Here is a 23,125-nt window from a genome sequence, read left to right on the forward strand (position 1 = left end):
AACCTGATCGATATCCACTCCATTCTGGGCATCTCAGAATTCCTGTCCGGGTGAGAAATTTCCCCATCATGCTACATGATACTATGTGCTTGGATCTCTTTCTCATTTCATACCATTTTTGGTAACACCTGCCACATGCCAGACCATGGGCTGACTGCCAGGGGAACCAAAATGAAATACGGCAAACACTTCCCACCCCCAGATGCTCAGAGCCTGGGAGTGCTGCAGACAAGCAAATGGGCCAAAGCAATAGGGAATGTTCAGTGCAGTAAGGACCTGAGCTGCATGCACAAGGGGAGAAGACAGGGAAGGTTTCCAAACTCAGAGCAGAGATAGGGAACCGAGCTGGACAAAGTGGTATTCCATCTGAGAAGGCAGAGGGCCTGCACTGCCATCCTCCCAGCATCAACCTGACTCAGATTTGGGAACAATGGTTCATGGATCTATGCCCCAGGGGTCAAACCTTTCCTGGCTCCTACTGTATAGTCCTCCAACAACCCACTGGGGCGATGAGCCCCACTGTTTGATGCTGTGCTGCTCACGCTGGGGCCCTCCTTTGGGTTGTCCTGCAGCATGGGGAGTGCCCTGCTGAGATGGTGGCCACAGGTGCCCACTCTGTCCTGCCCCAGACCCTTGGCAGGGGGTTTGGCCTGTTGGCTCGATGCATGACGAGCAGAACTGTAGAAACTGGAACACAAGACTCCTGCCTTCCCACCCTGAAGTCCCTCCACCAGAAGCATGCAAGACCAGTCCAAACTCTTGAGCCCGGGGAAGCTCAACTTGGGGGCGCCCCAAGAAGAGGCAAGGAGGCTGGGAAAGCTGGAGGTGTTCATCTGTAGTGGGGAGACCGGTTCCACAACTGTCTAGCTGTGTGGCTTGGGCAAGTCACATCGTATCTCTGGCCTCGGTTTCCTCCTCTGTGAATTGAACATAAACTATGCCAGCCTCTCAGGATGGAAATGGAGGAAGGAGCTGACCCAAGGAAGCCCACCAAGAGACACAAAGCTCAGTCTTCGTTCTCAAGTCTGGCCAGAGATGTGACCCTCCATAGGTCAGAGACGCCTCCCTCTCCACCCAAGGACGCTCTTGGCACAACCTCCACCCAGATCAGGCCCAAGCTCAATGGGTTCCCGACTCTGGACTCCTATGTGGGCTCCCAGGGGGCTTAGACGAAGCCGAGTGCGGAGTGATGGAAAGGAGGAGATCAGACCTTTTCGTACAACTTGTCCAGACAGAAAGTTGGGGGGTGGGGCGGAGTTCTCCTACTGCCCAAAGGATGCTATGCACCCCAGCACCACCAGGTGGCTCCAAGGAACCAGCCACTGCTTGGATCTCCACTCCAGTGACTCCTGAGACAACACATTATTTTAAAAGAACAGAAGCCTGAAGCAGAGGGACCTCCATAGAGAAAAGCCAGGCCAGCTCCCTTACCTTTTTGGAGGCTACAGACCTCTTGAAGAATCAGATGAAAACTACTGATCCTCTCCCTAGAAAAATGCCCCAGCCCATATACTCAGCTTAGGACGTAGGAAAGACTTCCCCCTTGTCGGTACCCTGGGGCCACTTTGTCTTCTAAAGGGAGGGCACTGAGCAGAGATAAGACTTTTCTCCACATTACAAGGTCACGTTACTGGGTCACAGCCATGTATATGTCAGGCATTGTTCTAGGCACTGGGGATACGACAGTGGCTATCAAGATGGACAGGGTCCCTGTCTTACAACCTCTAGGAAATAATTGCTCTCATAATTAGTCAGTTGGGACACAGGGATCAAAAAATACCATGCTATGGGAATATATAAGGAGGGGGGATCCAAAGGAGAGGAAGGAAGAAAAGCTTCTCTGAGGAAGTGGTGTGCAAGCTGAGATGGGAGTTGGATAGGAGGAAGTCAGGTGGAGAAAGGAGGAACAGCATTCAGGCAGAGGGAACAGCAAGGGTGAAGGAGTGTAGCTGGTGGAAACCAGTGTGGCTGGAGCAGTGGCCCCATGAACACAGTTAGGGGTCTGCAAGTTTCCAGAGGGACCCTTGAGGCTGTTGCTGGGGTCAGGGACCAAGCAGAAACACTGCCATCTGCTCTCAGAAGAGATGGGTGGATCTCCCCTGTCGAACCACAGAGAAACACCAGCTACTTGGGGGCTGATGTCCTTTGTGGGTATTTGCGACTAAACTCTATTGGGTCCTGCTGGTCAGAACTGCCGTGGAACCATAGATGCATAGACCTGGAAACCCCCAAAGAGACCATCTACAGCAGCCTTATGATCCTGATGCATGAGGAAATCACCCGAGACACTCGGAAAGATATTTATGATCAGACCCTACCTATTCCAGGCCAACTAAATCAGAGTACCTGGGCACGAGACTCTGTCGTGTGTACTTTGTAAAGCTCCTAGATGATTCCAATGAGCATCCAGGGAAGAGAATCACCATCTTTTTTTTTTTAATAGCTGGAATGACTGAGGCCCAATTAATTAAATAACAACTTAATTAATGAATGAATAATATAAATAATAATAAATGAATTGCGAATTAATAAATTAATGAAATAACATTTCTAAGTTATCTTAGTAATGTACCCATATTCACATTATACAAGAATTGTGAAAGTGAAGAAAGAGAAAGTCATAGAAATCTCGATGTTTAAAATACAGTTGAGGGTACCTGAGTGGCTCAGTCAGTTAAGTGCCTGCCTTCGGCTCAGGTCATGATTCCAGGGTCATGGGATCGAGTACGGCATCAGGCTCCCAGCTCAGTGGGGAGCCTGCTTCTCCCTCTGCCTCTCTCTTTCTCTCTGTCTCTTATGAATAAATAAATAAAATCTTTAAAATATATATAATATGGTTGAACTTAGGGAAAAGTGGATCTCACTTTCTCTTGCTTCATCCAGAATAGCAGGTTTTTTTTTAAGATTTTTTTTATTCATTTATTTGACAGACAGATCACAAGTAGACAAAGAGTCAGGCAGAGAGAGAGAGAGGAAGCAGGCTCCCCACCGAGCAGAGAGTCAGACAGGGGCCTCGATCCCAGGACCCTGAGATCATGACCTGAGCCAAAGGCAGAGGCTCAACCCACTGAGCCACCCAGGTGCCCCAGAAAAGCAGTATTTATAAGGTGGGTGTCTAAGTGTTACGGAGAACTGCACGCAAAAGAATGAAATTGGACCCCTTCCTTACCCAAGCACAAAAATTGATTCAAAATGGATCAGATTCCTAAATTCAAGAACTAAAATAATAAAAATTGTAAAGGAAAATACATCCTTCATGCCCTTGGGTTAAGCAGAATTTTCTTAGATAGGAAACCAGAAGCAGAAGTAACCCAAGGAAAAAAAAAAACAAATGGACTTCATCACAGTTACAAGCTTCTGTGAAACAGAACATCATCAGCCAGCTGGGAAATGCAAATCAAAACCACAATGAAATGTCACTTCACACCCCCTAGAAGGGCTGTCTCCCAAAAAACAGAGGATATGGCAAAGACGTGGAGAAGGTGGAACTTTTATACCATGCTGGTGTCACTTTGGAAAACAAATGATCAGCTCCTCAAAATGTCAAACATAGAGTTCTGCTCCAAGGTGTATAGCCTGGAGAGATGAAGACACATGCCCATCCCCTGTGCGTGAAATATTCGCATCACCATTGGTCAGAACAGCCAGACAAGGGGAACAACCCCAATGCCCATCAGTTGACGAATGGGTAAATAAAATGTGACATCTGAACACAATGCAATACTACTCAGTGATAGAAAGGAATGAAGTATTGATACACGCTACAACATGAATGACTCTTGGAATCATTCTAATTGGAAGAAGCCAGTCATAGAAGATCATATATTGTATCATTTTATTTATATGAAATGTCGACAACAGGCAAATCTACAGAAAGTAGATTAGTGGTTGCCTGGGGCTGGGAGGATGGAGGGAGATGGGGAGTGAGTGCAAGTGGTACGCGATTTCTTCTGGGGTGATAAAGTGTTCTGAAATTGATTGTGATGATAGTTGCACAACTCTGTGAACGTATTAAAACCACTGAATTGCACAATTTAAGTGAGTGAATTGTGTAGTATGTGAGCTATATTTCAATAAAGCTGTTTCTTAAAAACAGTGTCATACCCACTTCCTTATTCTGCGTAGGATTGGGTCATTGCTTTCTTACATTTCATGCTTTCCATGCTTTTCCTTTTTCCATATTTGTAATCCCACTCATCTACCTGGATTTGTTATTTATGTCTGACCTGGTGATCTCTGTTTCTGTCTCTATCTCTGTCTCTCTTTCTCTTATCCTTTCTCTCTTTCATCTCTTAACCCTCCCTGACTTCATTTCTTTCTCTCACCAAGAAGTGCTGCCTTTGCAGATTTGTTCACATAGAGAGCTGGTAAGTCATCAAACAAGTGGATTTTCAGTGAGTCGGTGACCTTCAGAGCTTCCCCCTTGTCACAGTTACAGGTTACCCAAGTATATTTGGCACATCACATCGATTGTATCTTCAAAGAAGAACAAAGTGGGGATACTCCTAAGACTGAAAGAGCATATGGCCAAGTTGATTCCTTGGCAGATGGAACCACTTAGGAAAAAGACTTTTCTGAAATCTTCTCTTACTTGGGTACCCTATCCTCTAAAGGGGGCCAACTCAAGTAAGGCAATGATGACTGAGAGGACACTGGATGAAAGCAGGAAGACTGAGTGACCCAAATGTGGCCGATAGTATTTCCCAAAGGGGGACACTAATATTTCTGATCCCACATGCTCTTCCAAATTCTTGGACAGTCTTCTTTAAAAAGTAGAATCTAATTCCCCTCCCTTTGAGGACAGCTCAGCCTTGGGGTCTTTCTTCTAATGAAGAGAATGCAGCAGAAGGGATGTTGTACTTCCTGATGCTAGACTAGAAAAGGTGATATGGCTTCCATTTGGTGCTCTTGCTATCTCTGCCACTCTCTCTCTTTCTCTCTCTCTATCTCTCTCTATCTTTCCTTCTCTCCCTCCATCTCTCTATCCCTCTCTCTTCCTCTCTTTCTCCCTCTCTTCCTTTCTTTCTTATACATGATCTGTTGATCTCTCTTCCTCCCTCTCTCCCTAGAGATCTAGCCTCCTCATTATGAGGAAACACGAGACCCATGGAGAAACCACACTCGTGCATTCCAGCCAACAATGACCTAAGGTCTCAGCCCACAGCCAGAATTAACCTCCAGACAAGTGCAGGAGGGAAGGAGGGCAGAAAAGAGGACAGGAAAGAAGGAAGGAAGGAGGGAGCTTTCACATGATCTCGGTTTCCAGCTTCCCCATGCACCCAGCTGACAAGTAAAAGAGACACGCTGTCCCTGTTGAGTCCTCTCCAAATTGCAGATTCCTGAGATATTAGTTACCTATTACTACATAACAAATCACCCCATAACTTTATGGCTTGAAACAACATTTATGTTCCCACAGCTTCTGCAGACCCAGCAACTGGACGTGGCTTTGCTGGGTCCTCTGCATCGGGGTCTTTCAAGGGCTACAATCAGGGTGTTGACCAGGGCTTTAATCATCTCCAGGAGCCACTGGGTAAGGCTCCGCTCACTCCTGTGGTTGCTGGCAGGATCATCTTCAGTTCTGTCACGTGGGCCTCAAATCACACGGCAGATTACTTCCTGCAAGCCACACAATTAGAGCAAAAACGGTAGCAAGATGGAAGCCCTCATGGAAGAGACACCCCATCATTTTTGCTATATCCATTCATTGGGAGAAAGTCGCTATGTCCAGCCACACATCAGGGCAGAGGACAGACAAGAGTGAGAATACCAGGAGCCATAATCAGAAGCTGCTTTAGCACTTTGCAAAATCAATGTCTCGTCCATTTAATCAACTAGGGTTGGGGACGGTTTGTTATTAAGTGACTAGAAAACACCAAAACACAGGGAGATGGAAGACCTGAGCAGGAAAACTACTAGTTGGATAGTTACTAGGTGCCAGGATCATTTTACAGATGGGAAAACTGAGGCTTAGAGTTTAGTAACTTGCCACTGCTATTCATGGCAGAATGGGGAAAAAAAAAAAAAAAACAGTTCTACTGGATGCCATAGCCCATAACCTTTTCACTTTTCCTCTCTTTCCTATCCTCTGAAGAGAAACAATTCCAAGCCATCTGAATATCAAATCGCATTTTACCAATGATTTTTTTAATCCCTGAATGTAACCAACTGAGATTATTTCGAACTTCACTCCCATCCATACTTGTACAGCTCTCAGTTATGAAGGACTTCCCTTTCCCTCTTAATGCAAATTCTATATTTTATAAAGCTGGCAGAACCAGCCCACTATGCTTAGCTGGATTTTCCTCCATAAAAACAAGCTTTCTGGAAGACTATTATTGGTTACCCATGGTGAGGACATAGATTCCAGGAAGCTGCTTTCAAAGGCTAAAAAAAGAACATGAGGCAGACATCTGCTTGAGTAGAGAAGAATGTGAAACTCAGTTGCTCCTGTTGCTGGTGTGACCAGCCCCTCCCCACCCCCTGCCAGTAGTCCCTCAGGAGGGGGTTCAGGCTGAACCCATAACAAACTCTGTGTTTGGTGATTTATAGTTCCAGAATAGGAGGGAAGCTGACTTTTAACTGCAAAACTTTTTGCACTGCTTTTAAACCTATAATGTGCATGTTGATTACCTTAAAAAAAAATCTGTTTAAAAACTAATCTCAGATGAGAGATTTCTATTAAGGGAAACTGAGACATTTGCCAGGTTGGATTCCATAATTGTTGTATCCTCGTGGATGCTGATTCTGTGATGCCCTGCATGAGGTCAGGACCAGTTCCTTCCTCAGGCCTGGGAAGTCAGCAGGGCCTTAAGGATCAGAGAGATGGTCCGTTCAGGAACACCCTGCCTGGTGTGAAGACAAGGAAGGTTTTTCCAGAAGCAGCAGATAACCCAAAGCCAAACCTCGATGCTCAAAATTGTATGATATTCCAAAAGATTAACCGGATCAAAAGGATGACCTCACTCTTCTGCAATCCACAGTGATAAATGGTAATCCTAATGTGAATTACTATGTATTAATTGGAGTGCTTAGTCCATTAATATTTAGTTATTGACATTATTGGAATTAGGTCTACCATTTTATTATTTGCTACCTTTTGTCTCCTCTGTTTTTGTTTGTTTATTCCCCCTTTCCTTCCCATGTTAGGTCATAGAAATATATTTTAGAATTCCATTTTAATATATCTAGTGGCCTTTTAAATATAAATATTTACATTTTTAAAGGCCACACTAGGGATTACAGCATACACCCTTGGTTTTTCAGTGACTATTACACTATTTCACATAAGATGTAGAAACTTTACAACTGCATAGTTCCATCATTTACCCCTTAAACTACCCCTCCCCAGCATTGTTTATGCTGTACTTGTCATGTGTATTACATCTATGTATACACTATTCTAATTTCTTTTTTAAATAATCCTACGTATTTTAGAGAAGTAGAAAGGAAAAAATAATTTTATACATTTACCCAGATATTTACCTTTACTGATATTCTTTATCCCTTCCTGGAGGTCCCAAGCCTCCCTCTGATATAATTTCCGTTCATCTTGAAGAGCTTGCTTTGCCTTTCTTCCAGTGAGGATCTGCTGGCATTGTAAAAGAATATCTGCTTCGCTTTCTTTTTTGAGGGATATACTTGCTGGGTATAGAATTCTAGGTTGACAATTTTTCCCTTTGGCACTTTAAAGATGTCGTTCCACTATTTTCTGGCTTCCATGTGATTTCATAAGAAGTCAGTGGGTATCAAAATTACTGTTGCTCACTATCTTATGTGTTATTTTTCTTTAGCTGTTTTTAAATATTCTCTTTCTCTCTAGTTTTCAGTATTCTGTCTATAATGCATCCAGATATGGTTTTCTTTACATTTTTCCTTCTTGGGGTTCCCTGGAATTCTTGAATCTATAACTTTATGTCTTTTACCAGATTTGGGCAATTTTCAGTCATTATTTCTTCGAATATCTTTTCTGCCCCATTCTTATTCTCCTCTCCTTCTGAGACTTTAGTTATGTGGATATGATACCTGTGATAGTGTCCTACAGATCCTGGAGGTTTTGTTCATTTTTTCCCATATTTCTCTTTCTTCTTCAGATTGGACGATTTCTATTGATGTACCTTTACAGTCACTGATTCTTTTTTCTGTCATCTCCTTCCTGCTATTAGTCCTGAGAGTAAGGTTTTTCACTACTGGAGAAAGAAGTTACAAATAAGCAAGAGAGAGAAGGGAAGGCTAGAATAACCTCAGATGTGTTAGATTAGTGTTGGAGAGATCAGTAGAAACTCATTTGTGATGATGATGATTAGAGAGAGAGAGATGGGTTCTCATTAGTTAGTATATATACATACATTCCTAAATCTACTCACTGAAAGGATTTAGAAACAATAATGTCCCAATAGCAATGAGAACACCTAGTGCTCAGATCTTGGTTTCTAAATACCTTTCTCCAAGGAAAAGAACCAGTATTCCTTGGAGAAATGTTTGGTTTTAGGGTTGAGGCAGGGACAGTCAAGATGAACTCTGAGCATCCTGCAGTACCTGAAGGTAAGGAAGTCCTCAAAAAAATTATGGGAACATGTCAAAGGACACAGGCCATTCTGAAAAGGCTCCCAGTATATTAGTATTTGATTATATCCCCCAAAAATAAAATAAATATCTTTTGGTCCATACTGATTAATACTGTTCAAAGTATTGAATAAATAAATGAATGGGGGTATGAATGAGACACCTTCTCCTTCTTAAAAATTCCAACTAATAAATGGAGAATGAAATGGAGAAATAGAAAATAACCATTAGAATATCCAAGTAACAGGCAAGAGCCACCAATGAATGCTCAAATTAGTGGGTGAACATTTAAGGAAAAACCAGGATATGGCTTCAAAATATCTTCTTCAAAATATTTCTTAATTACAGTGGTGGACAATATTCACAAATTCTTTGCTACTCCTCCGTTCAGGAGGTGGACCTTAATTTCTCTCCCCATGAGTTTAGGTTCTCCTTTAACAAATAGAATAAATACTAATTCTGTAGTAGAAAAACCTGGCAGACACAACCTTAACCAAGGACTCAAGATTAATGTCACCAGTAATAAGATCTACTTATGATATGATGTCACCAGTAATAAGACCTTATGATATGATGCAGTGAGAAGGATATGTCACCTGTGATTATTCTTCCCCCAAATCTATAGTAGCAGCCTGCTTGTGTGAAGGCATTTTACTAAACCAACTTCAGGAAATTCTACAAAATACCAGACCAATAGTCCTAAAAGTGGCAAGGTCATTAAAGAGAAGGACAGATTGACGAAACTGTCACAGATTAAAGGTAACTAAGGTAAATGTGAAGATTAATGCAATGTGGTATCCTGGATTAGAACTGGAACGGAAAAGGAAATTTGGTAGAAAAACTGAGAAAAATCTGCCTTTAAGATGTAAAACTTCTTGAGCATCGAGCAGAGTTATTCTACACGCAAGGGCTTAGTATAAAGCTTTCAACCCTGGCTTCTGGATGCGTTCAAGCCAGACATCACCGTAGTAATAACATCTGCCATTTATTGCATATTTTTGATGCATGTCAGATACTCTGTTCGGTGTCTTACAAACGATTGGCCCTTTAATCCTCTCCACAACATCATCAACTCCATCATAGTGAGATGTGGAGCACAGAGACAAACAGTAATTTCCCAAAGTCACACAGCCAGTCATTGCAGGAGCAAAGAATTGAACACAGGAAGTTCAACTTCAGTGCTCTGGCTTCTCAACTACCATGCCTGGTCTGGGGGAGAGTTTATCAAATTATTGCCTTCGGGAATTAGGTAGCTTAGCTCTGCTACACTGAATCATCACAAACAAGAACCACAAAATACTGAAGGAAGAAATAGTTCGATGACTCTCTCCAAAGTGGCACAATCTATGCCCTAATCTCCCCGGCTGTAGCCAGGCTCCCGCCACCTCCTTGGTTCCGCCCTCACTGCCATAACCTGTGCTCTTAGTCACTTAATATCTTTTAAATCAATTCAATTGTTTTGCTTAAGTAAATTATTTTAAAAGGAAAGTGACCTCATGTCACTATTGTAAATGGAAAAGAGTATCATTTACCTTAAGTAAATGGTAACCTAAAAATAAAGACCATGGAAACAAAACAACGTCGATAAATTACAGTTAGATGCTAGCGCCTGCCAAAGGCTCTGAGCCTCAATGAGCGATGTTCTCTTGGCTGAAACGGGAGATTTAAGTGTTAGAGAGGTGGTCAGGACAGACCAGCACCAGAAGTAATCAGAGGAATTACCAAAAAACTGGGAAAAAAAAAAAAAAGCATAGTTTCCTCTGTAATTTGGGATAAGGTGACAGAAACCCCAAAGGAGGAGAGCCTGGGTGGCTCAGGGGGTTAAGCCTCTGCCTTCAGCTCAGATCCTGATCTCAGGTCCTGGGATCAAGCCCCGCATGGGGCAGTCTGCTCAGCAGGGAGCCTGCTTCCCCTTCTCTCTCTGCCTGCCTCTCTGCCTACTTGTGATCTCTCTGTCAAATAAATAAACAAAATCTTAAAAAAAAAAAAAAAAAGCTTAAAAAAAAAAAGAAAGAAACCCCAAAGGAACAGTGGCTTAAGCAAAACGGAAACTTATTTCTGTCTCACAGAGAAGTCCAGACATAGTTGGACTGGGACTGGTATGACACCCCACAGTGTCGTAAAGAGATGCCTTCTATTTTGTGGTCCCATCAGGTGTGGCTTACAAGGTCACTTCAAGGCCAAGGTTGTTGCTCCAACACCGGCGATCGCTTCTGCCTTCCAGAGAGCAGCAAGAAGTAAAGAGGAAGAAAAAGGAACACTTCTTCTCTTTAAGAAAACCTCCTCATGGCTGCGTGTATCCCATTGGCTAGGACTCAGTCATATAGGCAGAGAGCCAGGGAAAAGTGGGCTTTGTGAGGGGCAGTTAAGGGCCTAACTTAAAAAAAAGGGAGGGAGTTCTATCATTAGAGAAGAAGAGGAAAAGGATGGACAATAGCAACATCCGTAATTTCATGGCTTTCCATGTTGTAGACGTTGGCCCAGCCCAAGCCCCTCCCAAGCCGGGGAAAGCACTTCTCTCTCCCCACAAAGCTTGTATTTTCTTCCTAGTCCCCTTCAAGCCAGCCCTGCCCTCTCAGTCCACCTCCTCCAGGTGTGGCATGGCGCCCTCACAGAGAAGGGAGCGCTGCTTACAACATCAGTCAGACACGGGTCTCCTTTCCAACCGTGCCTCTCACTCGCTGTGCCGGGAGTCCCTGACTCCCACAGACTCGCCCTCACTGCAGGTGATACTGCAGTGCCGAAGGCAGAGGTCCTGGCCACTGGCTGGAAGAATCCATGGCCCCAGGTCCAGTCGCAGATTGTCGATAATTCTGCCCCCACGCTCAAGGAGTCGCCCTCTCACGCGGAAGGTGTGCCACGTGTGACACAAAGACCTATTCAAAAGTCATTCTCAACATGAAGATATAAACAGAAGTTGCCAAGGATGATCTTAGCACTTGGCAACAACAGGAGAAGGAAACCCTTTTGTAGCAGATGACCTTCCATTACAACCAGAAGAGGGAGGATATGGCGTGACCAGGGGAAGGAGGGAAGTTATGGGACACAGCAGTTGAGAAGATGGGTCACTGATGCTGGGCACAAATCCAGGGTAGGGCTAGGATCACAGGCTTTTAGAGAAGGTAGCCATCGGTGGGGCGGGGGGGGGGGGGGCGCACGGGCTCAGCCCAGTTGTTCTCCACCTTTTTAGAATCAAATATGCCTTTTAGTAAGGCCACCCCAAAAGACTTCTATTTGAAGAGTTGCTTGCCAATTAAATAGTACAAATCAGAATTAATTCATGTTTCCTGACTTTTTCACCAAAGAAGGTCCAATGGTCATGGGCCAAATTGCAGGACCAGGCCGGGCTGAGGGATGCCTGACAGGCAGGTGTCCTACTGAGGCTCATGATGAAGAAAAACTCACTATTTTATAAGGAAGTTTTAAACACTGAAACTAGCTTCTTAGCCAGCCCCGCTCTTGGCCTCTTTTACCTTCTTTGTCGATCTCCCACCTCCTCCCAGTTTGGAAAGAGCTAACCTTCCCATCCAAGCCCCTCAGGTTACTGGTGGGAAAATGAGGACCCAGAAGGGGAAATGGCTTGGCCTATGCCGCATAGGTCTGGATGGACAGCTGGCCTTGGAACATGCGTTCCAGACCTGCCAGCGGCTCTGTCCTTGCCACCTCGACACCCTCCAGATCTCCCGCCGACAGCCCGACCGCACAGCAGCACAGCGTGGGAACCAGAGTCTCAGGAGGAGGTGGCTTGCTCCCAAGGCAAGAGGCTGAGACTCATCCGCACCCAAGGATATAAAGCAGAGAGGACGCCTGGATCAGAAGGCCAAGGCTGCACCAAAATGCCAAAGGTGCCATAAACTAAGCCGCCAAACGTGCCAGACTCGTTCTAATTACCCTGCACGCTGACAGCGTGTCTGAAGGCTGCCGTCTTTATGACGAGTCCCATGACATTAATCTGGCTCGTTACACGATCTTGTACAGATGATAAGGGAAAGTATTGTTTTCCCCAAATACCATCTAGATCAACCGCAGACCAGACCACCCAGAAAGCAGTTGTCACCGGTCATGGTTAATGGAAGAATAAATTGCTGTATGTTGTTCCTCCCAGCCCCTGAAGACCTCCCTGACTTCCTCATGTAAAGCGTTAAACATCCTATGACAGTGTCCAGGAAATCAAGCATTAGCTCGGTTTTCTGAGCCGCTGTGTGACCTTGAGTAGGTCACGGTTCTCAAGGGTCCCCAGGTCCTGCCTCATAAAGGGGGAGTACTAGCCCTTGGATTAGTTTGCTGCGGCTGCGGGAAAGAAGGCCCAGAGCCGGGACAGCGTCGACAGCAGACGTGTGCCGCCTCTCAGTGCGAAAGTCCAAGATCCAGGGGTCCGCGGGCGGGTTCCTCCCCACGAGCGGTGGGGGCGTCTGTTTCACGACCCTATCGTAGCTTCCAGCGCGGTCCTGGGCCTTCCTTGGCTTGCCAACACATGACTCCCACCTCTGACTTCATCTTCACATGGTGCTCTCTGCGTGTGCACCTGTCTCCGCCTCTCTCCTTTTCATAAGGACTCCGGTCACCTCGGAGAAGGTCCCACCTGTCTTAACCCCGTTCCATCCACAAGGACTCCATTCCCAAATTGGGCCATATTCAGAGGTTCTGGGGGTTAGGACTTTAACATATGAATGGGGGTACCCACTCCAACCCATAACTGTCCTCTTTCCCGTCTCAGCAAGGCCCACGAGCATCACAGAAGGCCGTGCACGTGACAGCACATAGGGGTAGATGAAGCAGACAGGACAGAAGAGCCCATGGGGTCTCTTCAAATGTGGGCGCCACAGAGATGTGACCGTAGCACCCCCAAGAGGCAGGAGCCTGGAGTTGCCAGGGGTTCGTGATCATTCTGGAATGCTCTGTAGGGAGCCTGGGGAAGGGGGGTGGAGGGCAGCGTATGCATGCTTCCCTGAAACTCTTGGTTTAAAAAGGGAAATTCATGAAAGTGTGTTCAGAGGCAAGGCCTATGGGTGGGTCTCCAACTGGCTGGGGAGCCTTTGCTTTCTCTCCTGCCCCAGCCCAGAGTCTGCTGTGAGCGCCAGCAAATTCACTTTACATAGACGCTCTTGGCGTCCCCAGGGAGTGTGCACTCGCACTAGGACTGAAATGGAAGGGACTGCCCCTTAAATAACTCACCGCCCATGTGGAGAGAGGGATGCCCTTTCCTGCCACCATAGAGAAGTACGATCTGGTCCGTCTGTGCCATGTAGCCCAGTTCTGGGGTGCGGGGGTGAGGGTCACCTGCCCCCCTGAGCTGTCCCTGCTCCCCTCTCCAGCCGCCTGGGCCACCCTCTTGGCCTGTGCTCCACTCCCTCCTGGGACACAGAGAGTCGAGGGAACTTGTCCCAAGCCCCACAGACAAGAGGCGGAGCCCGCATTCGGACCCAGCCAGTGTGGTTCCTAAACAGCCTGCCTCCATCAGGCTGACACGGCGCCCCTCCGCAGACCAAAGGGCTTGGTGGACGATTAAAGAAAGGCCCCCGCGGAGGGGCTTAGCCTGGAAGACGTGTGGAGGTTCCCATTCTGCACTTTGGATTTTTCCCACTAAGCTCCTGGAAGAAGTCAGGGGGTGGGGGGAGTCCCACGGAGCAAGGGCTGACGCTGGGGACAGGTGAGCCGTTTGAAGTGGGAGGAGCTTTTCATTAATTGATTGATTTTATTGAAATCATCAAGCATACGGACAAGGACAGACAATAAAACCCCTCCCACCATCCGGCTTTATCAAATTTAACACTAAACCGTATTTACATCATATTCTCGCTTCTAAGAAATGGTACAAGAGCAGAGCGCAGGGACCCTGTGGACCCCTCCAGCCATCCTTCTCCTCTAGGAAGAAGCCACTCTCATGCCGTGTTCACCATTCCCAGGGACGTTTTCACACTTTCAGTGCACGCTTACGCATCCATATGCGTTTCGTAGTTCTGATCTGTGGGTCCTCAAGCCTGGTCCCTGTGGTACCATACCAGACATTCCGGGTGTGACTTTTTTTTTTTTCCCCTCTCTGCCTTATGTCTTTGTTTGTAACCATGTTGATATGTAGGGCTGTGGTCCATTCACTGTCACTGTCATATAAATAGGCCACAATGTCCAAATTTTATTTTCTGGTTGTTTGCCTTTTTTTTTTTTTTTTTCTGTTACACATGATCTTAGAGGAAGATTGTTCTCCTGACACAGCTCCCGTGCTCCCCCGTGGTGGAGACCGAGAAACGGGGACGTCCAGGGCAACGAGGCAGGGGCGCCTTCAGTTCTTCTGACTATTGCCGACTGCTCAGAAAAGTGTTGCTTCAATTTAGACTCCCACTTGCAAATGTCTGAACTTACCACATCCTTGTCCACACTTAGTATTATCAGACTTGAACGTTTTCACCAAGCTCATGGGCATGAAACAGCGACTCACTGGGATTTCAAGGTGCATTTCCCCTTACTAGCAGTGAGATTGGGTGGCTTTTCACGGTTTTACTTTAAGGGCCTGAATCTTTAGGTATCTGCCCCTGTGAGGTTCAAGGGGAAGTACAGAAGAGCCTGAACTTAAATCTCTGTCTGGGCTCTTAGTAACTCCAGAAACTCTCCCAGCCCCCACGTGAGATATTCCCCGTTGCCTGGATAGCCTGGAGTCCCTGATCTTGTGGATCTGAACAGGGGGAGTGAGAGAGGAGAGGCCTGCTCCAGCCCATCCCTTCACGGAGGCTGGGGCTCCAATACGGCACCCATGGTGTTATCCCACGGAGTGGGAGGGCAGACCACGGCAGAGCTGCTCAGTGATGGCCCAGGAACACCATGCCAGCACAGGGAGAGAATGTAAACAAGAGAAGCAGTCAGATCAAGAGACTGCTCCTCCCTTGAGCAGAAACCACAGGGAAATTCTGGGTGGTATGCTCTAAGTAAACTCTAAGGAAATTTAACAAATGATAGAGAAGTACACAATTATAGGTACTCAGCCCTATCGATTTGCATAAAGTGAATGCATTTGTGATCTAGAAGAGAATATCACCAGCACCCCAAAAGGTCCTCTCGTCTTCCCTCCCATCACAACTCCCTCTCCTGCCAAGGTAGGGAGATAGATAGATAGATAGATAGATAGATAGATAGATAGATAGATTCTGGCCGCTATAGGGTAGGAGAACACAAGTTTTCTGGATCTTCCCTTGAATCTCACTAGGGAAGGTACTGAAAGTCTAAGGTCATCATAAAACATATGAATTTTTAAAGTGTTTGAGCTCATAGCCTCCAAGGACAGCCAGGTGTCTGCGGTCCCTTGCTGGGGTCTACGGGAGGGAGGGAAGGAGGTTAGTGGTGGGGCCAGGGATGGAGTCCTGGGCTGGGGAATGGCTCGGGGCAGCAATAATTTACTCACTGGCAGGACAGTTAGTTCTTCTGATGTGTTAGTATCCAGCACAGACTCGCTGTGTGTAGCAGAGGCTCCGCAGAGGGTACAAGTGAGAGAAACGAAGCCATTTAGAGCCTCCGCAGTGCAGGTGAGGGAGGGCAGTGGCTTGGCGTGACTGTGGAGAGGGAGAGAGAAATGAACAGTTCGCCAGGATACATGTTGGCGGAAGAATTCACCGGACCTGCTGATGGACTGCAGGCAGGGGTAAAGGTGAAGGACAGCACCCAGGGTTCTACATTTGCCAAGACAGGGTTGGGGCCCAGAGGAGGAGCTGAGTGAAGGTGAAAATCGTGGGCTCTGTCTGGGACATATTGCATCTGAGGTGCCTCCAAGCCCAGCCTGTGGAAATGTCAGATAGCGAATGCGAAATAGGGTTTTGGAGCCGAAGGAAAGATCTGGATTGAAGATTTAAGCCTGGGAGTTATTGGCTCATGAAGGCTGCTTAAAACCATGGATGTCTATGAGATGCCTAAGGAAAGAAGCCAAGGACCTAACCAGTTACTGTTAAATAGCCTTGAAGTGTGTTAAGGATATGAAGGCTATGTTTTTAAGAGTCCTTGTCTTTTAGAAACATACCAAACGTTTGCATGTATAACAGCAGGTAGCATGGGATTTACCTCAAAGTAAACCAGGGGAAGAAGGACAATTATGAATATGTAGGCCTTCAGCTGGTAATTGTTGGAGATGGGTGATGAGTCCATAAGGGTTCGCTATGCTATTCTTTCTGTTTTTATCTATGTCCAGAGTTTTCTATACAGAAAAGATTGGAGGAAAAACAAGGGTGCAACATAGAGTCCTGAGGTCCTCCAGCATTTGGCAGCCCATTGAGGGAACGTGGGAAAGGCTGCAAAGGAAACAGAGGAAAGCGAAGCAGTAGAACGGGGTCCCTGAAGTTAGTAAGAGGGAGACACTGAAGAAGGACCAAGATGGCAACTGACCTAGGAGGGACTCAGAGGACAAGTTGGGCAGATGTTTGGTTGTGCCTGCTGGTTCAACAACGTGAAGGCCATTGGTGACCCCCCCTCCCCCGGGCCAAGAAAGCAGGTTCAGGGTCAGGACTCCACCTGCAGTGAACTGAGGGTCAGGAGGCGTGAGGCAGGGCGGGAAGATGTGTGGAAAGCTGTGATTGGGAAGGCTGATTGGGAATGATAGCAGAAGGCAGGCAGCTGGGAGTAAGGTTTTCTTCTGCAATGGGAGAGACAGAGCATTTTGATCCAAGAGAAAAGGGGAAATCAAGACACAGGGCAGAGTCAGCGAACCCATGGACTGAGCCTCCAAGGGACCCCTCACCTCTTGCTGCAAGAGGGCAGGGAAGAACCCGGTATGGACAAGCCCGGCTGGAAGGCTCGCAGGCCAGTGTCCAGCTGGCGGCTGCTCTTTCCTCCTCTGGGAGCAGGACACGTGGTCCTCGGATGCCTGGGATGGAAGGGTGCATAGGACAGTTAGAGAGAGTGAGGTGTGCTTGAAACGGTCGTGCAGGATGGGGGGTGGGCCTGTTAAAAGAATCCTGTCAGACCGTCTCCCCGCCCACTCAGCGCTTTGGGAATGCAGCTTTTAATTCTTGTTTCAAACTCGGAGGGCATGCCTGCTCACCGATGCTGCCGGAGCACCAGGACGCGGGAGCGTCATCGCGCTCGGGTGGGAAGTCACAGTGACGCCGAAGACAGGGGACCCATGCCCTGAGAGCTGGAGGTCACCTCTGAACAAGAGATAGGGTCAGAACTGACTCAAGACGGGGCTCCAGGAGTGACAGATGGCCCCCACACTTGCCAATGATGTGTGAAAACACCGTGACTCCAAACGGGACATCTCAAAGAGCAAAGTAGCTACCATGATTGGCTTGATTCCCTCTTTTTACAACTTGCCTTCTGTTTATTTCACGAATAAACATTTTACCTTTTCTCTTTTTTCCATCAACTGTGTATTTATATAATCTGGCAGAAGGAAAAGAGATGGGTGATAGTTTCTGGTTAACTACTAGCACTTATTTCTTGCTTTTTCTTTATTGCTTCAGAAAATTGATTTTTTTTTTTTTTTTTTGCTTTTGGAAATCTTTTTTTTTTTATTTTTTATTTTTTATTAGCATATAATGTATTATTAGCCCCAGGGGTACAGGTCTGTGAATCGCCAGGTTTACACACTTCACAGCACTCACCATAGCACATACCCTCCCCAATGCAGAAAATTGATCTTGACTTAAATATTTTTCGGTGCCATCCCCTTTCAATGGCTGATGCGTCCCCCAGCTGACTGTCTCCCCGCTGCTGGCGGTGCGTTTATTAAACAATAAAGGAAGCCACAAACCTGTACCGTGCATACTGCCTAGAACTTTCTAAGCTGTGCCTTCAGTCCCAGCTGTTTGGGGCTTCAGGCAGGCTCCCGCTCCATGCGGTTGGCAAGACAGGGTGGTGGTTCTTTTCATTTTTCTTTTAAATCTCCACTTGCCAGTTGAAGAACTTGCGGGTCCAGGAGGGGACGAGATTTGCAAAGACTCCCTGGCTTGTTAAAGGCAGTGTCCACTAAAGCCCATCATCGGGCTCCCTAGTCAGGGCTCCAGGAGTCAAAGGCTGGGCTCTGAGGGTTGGAGAGGCTGGGGGGCTGAGGGCTGGGTGGCAGGAGGGACCCAGGATGAGAGCTCTGGCTGGTCCTCGGGCGCCCTCTCCTGGTGTTGCTTGGTTAACCGGCCACAGCGGGTTTGAGCAGGAAGTCTTGTCCTCAAAGACAGCGGCCCTCCCAGGGCGGAGAGCTGTGAAAACTCCTTCCCTGCCAGAGAAAACTAGCAGCCTGCCAGGCTTGGGCCATCACTTAGACATGCTCCAAGTTAGAACAGAACTCTGCTTTTCTTGAGCCACGAGGAAAGAGCCAAAGGAAACACTAGTGGGACCCCCCCCCCCCAGCCTCCGGAAGCAAGGCCCCTGCCCCCCGCCCCTCACCGCTGCCTACCCCTCTACAGAGGGACAGTGACGGACCCAGTGACTCACTCCTCCCCAAGGAGCAGCCTGTGGAGGAAATGGCCCTGAGAGTGCATGGGAGGAGCTCCATAGGGACGGACCTCAGGAAGGTCCTGGTCTCCAGGAAGGAAAAACAGAAGGACTGAAGTCACCATAGCTGGCAACAGCGCTATCCTCATGGGGTGCTGGTGCCTGGTGAGCGGCCGGCGGGAGGACGGTGAGGGGCTCGGCTGCCCTGGGAGCCAGCTTTCCTGGCCACGCCGGGACACCTCCCCTAGCTTAGTGGTGGCGATAAGGGGAGACCCCGAGGGGCCTGCCTGCTTCTCCAGGCGCAAGATCATGGGACCGACCACCCAGTCAGGGGTGATTCACTGATCACATCTGTGTCACCACCTGTGGACAGAATCATTGAGATTTCTCTTGCCCCAAGGCTAACATTTCTAAGGACTTTCATTTTGAACTTCTTACTAAAAGGAAAGTCTGAGTCCCGATTCTCCTCTGTCTCAAACCCCATCTCTGCGGAAAATAATGCCGAAAGTAAAAATACGAACAAGGAAACAGTGCAGACGTTCAAAGCCGTGCTCCCTTATTGCCAGAGCCCCAGGAGTCTCCGTCGCAGACCCTCGGAGACACAGCAATGCTGGCTCTCGGTGCTGGCCGGACAGGACAGAAGAGTACCAGCTGGCTGCGTGGGGCTCCCGAGACGCTCTGGGAGGTCAGCTTCTCATCCGAGAGGAAAGTTCCAGGACGGAGCTGAGGGCACTCCGTCCCCTTTCCTGGGGCATGAGAATGTGGCTGGACGCTGGGAGGCTGACTCTACGTTGCCAGGCATGTGTCCAGAAAGGCACTCGCCTCTTCCTGTGTTCACACAACCGTTCCTGCGGCCACCTGCGGACAGGTGCTGGTTGCCCTCTGGTGCCCAACGCCGGACTGGGCTCCGGGCTAGATCCAGAGAGCAAGGAGACGGTCCTTGCCCAAGAGTGGCTCTGGAGGCCAGAGGGAGCAGAAGCTTGAACAACTACCGCTCCGGCAACACAGTGCATTACAGGCCTCAGAGCTGTCGCAGTTCCTGGGCCGTGTGGGAGGAACTGCCCGCATCTCCCATGCTGCTGGGGTATCCCCTACCTCCTTCAAGGGGCTGCTCCGACTCATCCGTGCTGGGTGCCCTCCCTAGCCACACCCCGTCAGCCCTGTCTTGTTCCCTGAGCCCGCTTTATGTTCCTTTAAGGCACGTATTACCCCCTCCTGGGCTCCCGCTAATGGGTCATCATCATGGAAGAGACAAGTCCTGCTCACCTTGGAGCTCGAGGCTCCTGTGGCCGGGCTTAGCACAGAAGTTGCTCGGGGCCTATTTGTTAGAAAGCAGGAAGGAAGGGAGGGAGGGAGGATGGGGGGGCAGGGAAGGTGGGCAGGTGCCGGGACTCTTCAACCCTGGCAGATCTGAAACGGGCTTCCAGGAAGAGGTGGCTTAGGGCTGGGTCCTAGAGCAGGAGTAGGATTTCCCTGGGTGGAGAAGAGAGGACGCGCGGTCAGGCAAAGGGAGTGACGCCTGCAGAGCTAAGGAGACTGGAAGGAGCCGTGGGCCAAGCGCTAAGAGCTTGGAGCAGAGCAGCAGGAGAGAAAGCCCCAGTCTAGAGGGGACAGCTCCTGAGTGGCAGGGCCGTGGCCTTGGGCTGCACGAAATTGTCTAAGGCAGTTAAGCAGAAGACAAGGAAGGGCGGGGTGTGCTGGAACAGAGAGATGGAACCCGGGAGCAGGGCTTGTTGGCAAAGAACTTCTTGATTTAGCAGCTGTCAGACCATGCCAGCAGAGCGGGAGGAAATTCAGGGCGCCGGAGGGTCCCAAGCACAGAGGTGTAGCCCAGGCAGAGCCGGGGAGGCTTCCTGGAGGAGACATGCTCTGTGCAGGTTTCTGGAGGCCCCCCGCCCACACCAGAAGGAAGGTGAGCTCTGGCTCAGGGCCACTTGACCAGCAGGGTGAGAGGAAGTACGACAGGGCAGGAAGGAAGGCACCAGGGAAGCTCTCAGCAGCCTCCCAGATGGGCACTCTCACCCTGCCCTGCCACAAGGGCTAACTCTTGCCAGAAAACCCCTGTGTAGACAGGCCCACATCCCCAGCAAGCCTCCCCCTCCCTCTGCCTGGGCTGGCCTTGAGTAGCCTCTGCCCAGCCCTTGCCTGGTGCCATCTCAAGGCTGGAGACTTGCCCCAGACACAACTCAGCCACTCTCCCTGCTCCCGGGGCCTCCTTGGCTCTGTCCCAAGGCAGGCCCTGCTCCCCGGAGATTTGGAGGGGGCTGCTCTCTGGGTGTCCCCGGCCTAAGCAGAGGCTGGGGGAGAAGAGGCCGGAGCAGGGTCTCCTCTTATCTTCTTGGCCCCCTTGTCTGTGTTGCTTCTCCATCCCCTCCTTCTCACCTCCCACACAGGAGAGGGGGGCAAGATGCTCCCCAACACAGACACCTCGCCCTCAAGACCCACCCACAGCCAACATCAGGCTCTGGAAACCTCGCGGAACGACACAAACACTGACAATTAGCAAGTCCACAGCCGTCACCCCACCCAGCTTTGGGGAGAAGGGGAGACACATTATCTTATATTTAGCACCACTCCTTATAGCTCTAAAGTCACTTTTTGGTGCAAAAACATAAAAAATGTATTATGTATGACTTGATATCACATTTGATATATTTAGATAATTTTTCAGTAAAGAAAACCAACAAAACCTCTCTGGGAAAAAGAAATTCCCTTTTCCCCCAAATTTCCAGGTTATTTTCGGTGCCTTCCTGGCTCTCCTCTGGCGAGCTGAAGGGTCGGGGCCCCCCACTCCCAGCCCCAGGGGCCCGGCTCCGGGGAGAGGCGAGCGAGCAGCTTTTCCTCGGGCGCACACGCCCCACGGACACGGGTGTCAGATTGATTAACTTCTTGATGGTAGAGAGCTCCCTAATGTTTTTCTTTGCTCTGTCTCGGCTCTAAACGATCGTGACCCAAGGCAATTTACAGTTACTTCCATTTTTTTTAATGAAGTCTGATTTAATAGTCGGAATGGTTAATGGCCTCGTCTGTCACACATAATAAAACAGAGCCTAATTGTATTTTAAAAAGGCCCTTTTGGTATGAACAGAAGCAACAACTTGATTGCATTCGGAGAGAGGGTTTTGGTGTGCGCTAAGATGGCTTCCCAAGGGCACCAGACAGGTCTCCCTGGGTTGTCATTCTCCCTCCCACCCCACACCCATAGGCCTTGCTTCTAAAGCAATTTCTCAATTCCCCCAGCCAGTTAAAGCCTGTGGCCCTCCTGCCAGCCTCCTCAGGACGCCCGTCCTGGCCTCCCAGGGCTTTCCACACCCCACCGTAATTACAGCCTTGCAGGCCCTCCCACGGAAGAAATGGCCTGATACCCATTTTATACCTGGGAAAACTGAGGCTGGCTTGCCCAACTGGCCCGGAGCCCCAGGGCGGTGAGTCAGTGCCTCTGGTAGGCTCTGCTGTCAGCTCCAACCACCGACACTCTCCACCCAGCCAGACGGCCCCTGGCGCTCCTCCTGCGGCAGCAGGCAGCCCCTGGGAAGCAGGGGGGGTCTGTCCGCTCAGCATCACTGTGGCTGACCCCCGAATGCAGAAGCCACAAGAACGCTAAGGCAAAGAGAAGCAATTCACCCACGAACACACAGTTTGTTCAAAGGGACCTGAGATGAAGTTTGGGGCCCTTAAGCAAATAACCCACTTGCCTTTTATAAAATAAAAGGAGCCTGGAGCCTGGGGTGCACACACCAGCCCACTGAAGCCAGCGTCACAGGGAAGGGCTTGCAGACCCAGGGTGGCCTGGCCGAGGCAGCCAGCCAGCAGCACCACGCTGGGTGCACAGTGACCCTCACCCCGGGACTGAGAGATAGCAAAGGGGGCACCGGACCTGTCGTCATGAGGCCATGGGCTGGTTTGTCCCCAACCAGTCGTGTGACCTTGGGCATGGGTTCCCTCCCCGAAAGCCAGCTTTCCCTCTGGAACACACAATCTTGCTCTTCATGCCTGCCCTTCCCTCCCGCCCTGCTGCGGGGTCGTCCCCTCCAGGCCCCTGCCTTCAGTGGGAGCTTGGCTGAGGGCGGATGAAGGTGCCAGGCAGGCCCACAGAGTCTGCCTGGAGGGAGACTAGATTCCTGTGGAAGAAATGCCTGGCCAAGGGGGCGGC

This window comes from Meles meles, chromosome 12, assembly GCF_922984935.1.
Source record: "Meles meles chromosome 12, mMelMel3.1 paternal haplotype, whole genome shotgun sequence".
NCBI lineage: Eukaryota > Metazoa > Chordata > Mammalia > Carnivora > Mustelidae > Meles > Meles meles.